The 7564-nt window shown below is 33.3% G+C and overlaps 1 long non-coding RNA gene across 1 annotated transcript; it reads right to left on the reverse strand.

Annotated features, from left to right (window-relative positions):
* Positions 1 to 5279: 5279 nt before the first annotated feature.
* On the reverse strand, positions 5280 to 6721 carry LOC110883730. The gene is made up of 3 exons (XR_002560594.2): positions 6621 to 6721; positions 6103 to 6156; positions 5280 to 5581 (listed from the first exon to the last, which is right to left on the reverse strand). It is a non-coding gene; the product is annotated as an uncharacterized LOC110883730 (long non-coding RNA).
* Between the last annotated feature and the right edge of the window lie 843 nt (positions 6722 to 7564).

The following is a 7564-nucleotide window of genomic DNA, read 5'->3' on the forward strand; positions in this document are numbered from 1 at the left end:
ATGTTGTTTGTTTAAACTTATCTAAAAGAATCATATAATTACGTCAATGTATTTTAATATGCTAAACAAATTAAAGAATACGTACTAGGTTACGAATTAAATCAACCATAATAATACGTAATATTAGACATCAGTCAGTATATAATATTTAATCATAGGATGGTTTTGTCCATCTATGGGCCCAGCAAACAACTATGCAATCTAATAAATTTGCATGTGAAAAATGCTATAAAGGTTATGTCTTTTTTTCTTAAATTTTGTCTAAACAGATAACGACTCCTATAACCTTCAAATGCATTATTTGTTTTTACACAACAAAACAAAATGATCATTAGGTCTTTTTTTTTTAAACTAATGACATGTCCAAATCTTATAAACCATTCAAGCTTTAACTTTCATTATATGTAATGATTTAAGCATCTAATAACTTCACTTGAATTGTTTAATTTTCTTCTTATTAACTCCCACAAACATCATCTAGACATATGCATAAGAAGGGATTTTTCCGTCCATTCTTTAATTTAATTGTTACAATTAAGGTCAAGACAACATTATAGATAATAGAAAGTTCAAAAAGATTGAAAAGGTAAAAAATAATCACACCCAAATGGCAAATACACCACCAACCCCCAACCCGGTCCCCTTAAATTTAATGATTTAAGCATCTAATAACTTCACTTGAATTGTTTAATTTTCTTCTTATTAACTCCCACAAACATCATCTAGACATATGCATAAGAAGGGATTTTTCCGTCCATTCTTTAATTTAATTGTTACAATTAAGGTCAAGACAACATTATAGATAATAGAAAGTTCAAAAAGATTGAAAAGGTAAAAAATAATCACACCCAAATGGCAAATACACCACCAACCCCCAACCCGGTCCCCTTAAATTTAGTTCCATCAATAGTAAAAAAAAAAAAAAAAAAAAAAAAAAAAAAAAAAAACTTTATGTATTTGATTTTAAAAAATAATAATGATAAGTCTTAAAAATTAAAAATTTTATTATCTTTAGATTAAGTATAACGTTGTTTTATATTAAAAAAAAACATTTCGTTGATCGACACCTAGTACAATAGTAACTAAACATGGACTCCTTGTAATTATCCCTAACACAATAATACAAATATTTATTTATTATATTTGTGTCCAATAATTATCCCTATCTATTGTGAGGTCGGCAACGATGGTGTTAAGGGGCGGTGATGAGGGCGGCTGCTGCTGACGAAAGTGGTCGGTTGCGGTGGTTGTTAACCCATGGAATTTAGATTCCAATTCCATTGAATTCTTATGAATTTGTGCAAACTAAAAGGTTATATCTTATCTACCTATCCTCACCTATTGGAAGAATTCTTTTGACCAACCCTGACCCTTAAACAAATGTAAGTTGTATCTAAACAATCCATCATTACCTCCTTGAATAATTTTCTTGATCCATCCTCACCCATTTCATTTTAAATTTACCCATATTGACCCAAAATAAATAACATGGACTTATTTTACCACCGCTATTTGGGAAGCGGCTGCCATGGTTAATTGGTTTGTAAGTGTGAGTGTGAGGAATTTAATAGAATTGGAGATTGTATATGTAGGCTACAAAGCTACCCAATGATCCATTTAATTAATTATAAACACTAATGTAATTTTTTGAATATGTGTACACAAGTATTTAACGAAAATCATGCAATTTCACAAGATATGGTATCCAACATACAAGACATATAAGCACACAATGTGACATCTGATATAAAATATATAATTGCCTCTAAAATTAATAATCGAATAACAGTTAGCATAACATGGCATAATATACATCCATATAATGATTCATGCAATAAAGTAACAAACTTGACAATTGAATCCTAAGACAAGTTAAAACTACATTTAAAGCTAAAATAAATGATAAACATTGGATTTTTTTTAGATGAAAACATAATTAATTATATATATGAACCGGCCGAGTTACATCAATATCGCAGGTAAGCGAGCAACAAGCTGCGCCGCTACCCCTTTCTGAATAGCAAGCCCTAGCCTATTAAAGACAAATTCCTGCCCCCCTGTTGATGGGCAACTGCCGTGGACAACCTTTTGGACCCTAGTCAACAAACGGATAGCTTCTGGAGCTAGGGAGCCAAAGGTGTCGAAGGCAAAGGGGACAAATGCATAATAATTTCTAAAACCCTAGCTAACATGCATAATAATTATCAAGTTCACAACTTTAAGGTTAACTAGATTGTTGGCGCGTTGCGACGGCAACGACTTAGTTGTTTATAACTGGCAACGCTTTATATAATCCGTTAACTATACGAAAACGCGTGTTAGGGTGTTTTTTTTTTTTTTGCCTTTTACTCAGTCGATATTGGTTTTGTATATTACAGGATTGGTAAGGAACCGAACCGAAAAACCTTCAAAATAACTCGTAATGTTTTAAAACTTATCGACACGTGTTCGACTCGTTGTTTTTTCTATTATTTAGCTAAGCGAATTAAATGACTTTATTTTTTCATTAAGATCATTATTTTCAACAATTAAAAAGTATTTAGATAAACAATAATAAAAAAACATTTATGATCTAGTGGTATGGTGTTTGGTTTACGACAATAGTGAGTTCAAAGCTAGGTGAAATTTTAGTGTAAAAAAATGTTTTTAAAAAACATTAGTTATCAAGTTCAGCAATAATCAAAACTAGTATTAAATATGAATGGAATAATGATTTAATTATATTATTATTGAAATGTGTAAACAATTAATTTCATTAAGTAGAAAAAAAGGAAATTGAAAGAATGCAGGGGTTAGTTCTTTTGTCAATAAAAATTAAATTACAAACCGAGCCGAGCCGAGCTGGCTCGTTAAAAACCGAGCCAATTTCGAGCCGAGCTTTCTTCGAGCTTTTTTCGAGCGAGTTTCGAGCGAGCTGCGAGCCACGAGTTTTTTGAACACCCCTATTAACCACTTGACCATATCAACATCTCATTTAATGACAGCCAAACAATTGATTATATAGTAAAGAAGGTGGTGGTGGCTGTGCACGGTGCACCGACCTTTCTTTTTAAGTTTATCCTAGTAATGAGAGTCGCGCGCGTTGCGGCACGGGTACATCGCAAACATCGAATGAATTAATCCAAGTGTTATGTGATGCGTTAATCATATGAAAATGCCGTTTAGATGTATCTGATTGAACTAAATATAACCTATATATGCAACATGACAAATTAGCTTTTTTCTAAAACGATATTCGCGAACGGAAGTTATCGAAGGAAAATTAAGTTAGTAAAAAACTTAAAAGGTTAAAAAGCGCATAGTATATATGGTACGTGAGTAAAGTTAGAACATTAGAAGCAGAATAGGTTAGTTTGTAAAACATGTAAAATGGAGTAAAGGCTAAAAGTGCCAGTTGCCAAAGTGAAGGGGGTAGCAAAGATGAGCAAGTGTGAAGACGCGCACGTTGTGATGACGACATTGAACTATAAAAACATTTAGAAAATAAGTATGTCAATTCCCCACACGTTACGACTTGTATTACGCTTCCAGTGTAAGCAAAACTCTGTTATCGCGCGTTCATGTCATGTTGACATTTGTGATATTCATGAAAGAAAACAAATTATAGTAAAAAAAACATTTATACGTTGTGACTTATTAAACCGGAAAATCAATCAAAGTTTTAGAAACTTTGTATAAAAAATCGAAACCATTTGAAAACTAACGCGTTGTTATGAGAGCATTGAAATATATTGAAAACTTTATATGAAAAAACGAAACCGCAAAAAAATCACCCACGTGTTAAGGATTCACGAAATAAACTTATGTATAATGCGAGGCCTAAAAACAAAAGAAAAGAAATACAATAGCTAAAATTAAAAAAATGAACCAAAGAAGAAAAATAATCAAAAATTGTAATGAGTTTCGAACCTATGTCAATGTTTATAGTTTCCAGCAAAACTACCACTTGCACCAAAGGTAATTTTTATGTATTCACATTTTTAAATTACTTAAAGTAAAGACAATGTGGGTTGGCATCATCTTATTGGCCACAAGACAATGTGGGTTGGCATCATCTTATTGGCCACCGACATTGTATTTTAAGAGTATATAAATATAATTAGCATATTATAAACATATTTCATGTTTGCAAGTTTAACGAATGAAGCATCTAAGACATCTTTTTATACAAACTACTTAGCATGCATATGTGTTGATTAAATAACATGTGTTAACCAACTAGAGGTGAGCAGAAAACTGAATTAATCGAACCGAAATCGAACACTGGCAAAAAGTGAACAGATTTACTAGTAATCCTAGTGCTTAACACTGGCAAACAGTGAACAGACTGCTTAAGTACCTAAAAGGAACCATGCACTTTGGTTGATGTTATTCAGGTTTTCCTTCAGTTATAGAAGGGTACTCTGATGCAAGTTGGATAAACAATAAGGAAGATCATTCGTCCACAATTGGTTGGGTGTTCTTACTTGGTGGGGATGCTATCTCCTGGGCTTCAAAGAAACAAACTTGCATCACTGACTCAACTATGGAATCTGAGTTTGTGGCTTTAGCTGCAGCTGGTAAAGAAGTGGAGTGGCTCAGAAATTTGATCTATGAGATTCCATTATGGTCGAAACCGATATCAGCAATCTCTATCAGGTGTGATAGTGCAGCTACATTGGCTGAGGCATATAGTCAAGTGTACAATGGGAAGTCTAGACACTTAGGTGTTAGACATAGTATGATTAGAGAATTAATCATGAATGGGGTGATATCCGTTGAATTTGTTAGATCTGAGCTTAATTTAGCTGATCATCTAACCAAAGGGTTAGGAAGAGATCTCGTGAAGAAATTAGCTAAAGGGATGTGTTTAAAGTCCATTTTAAATATCGTATGTCAAGACACCCAATTCCCATCTAATACAACGTTAGATGCAGAATTCAATGCGGAAAGCTTGTCATAACGATATTGGAACACATTAGCAAATCATCTCAAGGTATGTGTTCAGACTACAAGATGAAGTAGGTTGAAGTTGAACTTCTTAATAGTTCATTGATAAATGGCAGTGCAGGTGCAAGGGTAATGAACTACCTATAAGAATATGAAGTTTAGCCGCTTCAAGAAGCTTTGGACTTGAGCTTTGATATATTCTTTGAAGGATTAGGACACATGCTAGTAAAATATTGTGTCAAGTGGAATTTGGATTTGTAAACGTGTAACGCCCGTACTTGCATCTAGTAGAAATACCATGCAAAAGACGCTAGAAACACAAACTTTTAAAATGTACAAATCTTTCGCAATTTAGAAGGTAAAAACGCTATGTCATTAATACATGATTTTAACAAAATTTGGGCATGACCCGTCCATAAGACGAGCATATCCCTGTTTTAACCATCAACAAAACAAACAAGTCTACAACCCATTCAACTAGTCACGACTAAGAACCATACATCAAGTGTTAAAAAGTGTAACCACTAACAATGTTACACAAAAACGAGCATTTGACCCAAAACTTTAATACGTAATAGCGGAAGCGCTTGATAACCATAAAGTGTGCATATGCTCGCTCCAAATTGCCAAGTCGCCTAAATTGAGGATTTGCCTACATTCAACATAATAAGAAGGTTAGTATTTCGCCACTAACAAATTTAGATAATAAACCCATTCGTATCATTTTCGGATTATCATCATACAATTACTTTGCTAACCGTTAACCGGTTCATTACATGCTTACCTTAAATAGAGGCTAAGCATACTTTACTTATCATACCCGTTAGGAACGGATACTAGCATCATTGCATCGCTTTCATTCGATTTGTTCATAATGAACAATCGTAGTCATTACATTTTTACATCATACCTCAATCCGAGAAAAACGGATCGAGTAGACTTTCGTCCTATTACATACATAACTTCCCATACCCGGTTCGACTAAAAGTACCGGATATGATGCATTAACTTTCGTATTTTAATCATTCCTCAACATCCGCTTATGACGGATCTAACTTTACTTTCAACAATCGGATATCTCAACACTCACGGTTCCAACATAACAATTTAATACATTAAAGATTATTATACATATGACAACATAATAAAAGCATAAGGTGTACACTAACGTACCTCGATCTTGTGTGCCTTCCGATTTCCTAATACTTGAACCTTCTTCCTTCACGCCTATATTAACACATTCATTCGTTCATTTAGTACAACCAATCTCATACCGTTATTATCCAAATTTCACATTTTTATTCTTTCAAGCATTTCGTCAAACACTTGGCGGGTTTCGCATTTTGGGACATTTACTAAACTAACAAAAACATGTATTTAATCTAGTTCTTTTAATTATTCAATCAATAATCAAGCAAACCTCATTCCATATCCATTCATCTAGTGTTTAAACCTCATTAACAGAATTATTCATCAACGATTCACATGCATGACACTACAAATCATCCTAATTCACATCTCAATTTCATATAATGGGTTTTCACTAGAATCTTTCAAATAACCTAGAATCGAACATGATTCTTGTTCTAGAAGGTAACCCTAACTCATATTTCTCACATTTAGACACCGAATTCGAGATTGGGTTAAACCCCTCATTCTACAAATTATCAAATTCAGAAAATTGAACTTACCATATCACTATGTATGTATAGATAATCGAAGAACTTGAGACATGCAACAGATTAGACTTGAATTCCTTGATCAATTGAGGGAGTTAGCAAGAACAAGGGTTTTCACCTTGCTCCCCTTGTTCGATCGATCCCAGACACGCACCAGAGGATGTGTTTGGGGTTTCCTTCCTTCTAATACCCTTACTTAACAATTTGTCATGTTTAACCCCCATAGAATTTCATTTATTTCATTAAACACTTTCCACCCTTTAACTAGCTTTTGTAACATTTTACTAACTTAATTAATTCTTTTAATTATTTGAACTTAGTTTCATGTTATCCTATTTTGGGGTGTTACAAAACGTGTGTGTATATTACCTACATGTATTTAAATGGATAATATGGGTTCAATCCATAGAGACACCCTGTTATTCTAATATTTGTATCGTGTAATATACTAAATGAAAATTCAATCCTCAGGACATTTTCATTATGCATGCGTTTGTGTTTTTGTGAGGAAGGTTAAGTTAATCATGGATACCACTAAAATGGGGGAGGAATGTTTGTAATTTTAGTGTTATCAACAGATTTTAGGGTATTGGATTAACTTGTCGATCGACAAAATAATGTCGGTGTTTAATCGAGTTAGGTGACGCGGGAGTGCGGGCTCGTTTAACCCGATTGTTATTTGGGCCTTGCTTTAATTATTATTTTGTTATTAAATTATCTGTTGGACTTAATTAAGTATTAATTTTGGGCCTAATTTGTATTAAAATTAGGAGTCTATTATTTGTGAGATTAAAAGTCCATTTGATATGTTTGTTGGGCCAAAAATGGCTGCTTGGGATTAAAACAAATTCTTCTACGTTGGTTTATTGGTTTTTAGCATATGTTGGATATCCAATATATTATTCAAGATAACTAGTTTTCTACATCGCGCGCGTTGCGGCGCACGAAACCGAATA

This window comes from Helianthus annuus, chromosome 10 (assembly GCF_002127325.2).
Source record: "Helianthus annuus cultivar XRQ/B chromosome 10, HanXRQr2.0-SUNRISE, whole genome shotgun sequence".
Taxonomy (NCBI): Eukaryota; Viridiplantae; Streptophyta; class Magnoliopsida; order Asterales; family Asteraceae; genus Helianthus; species Helianthus annuus.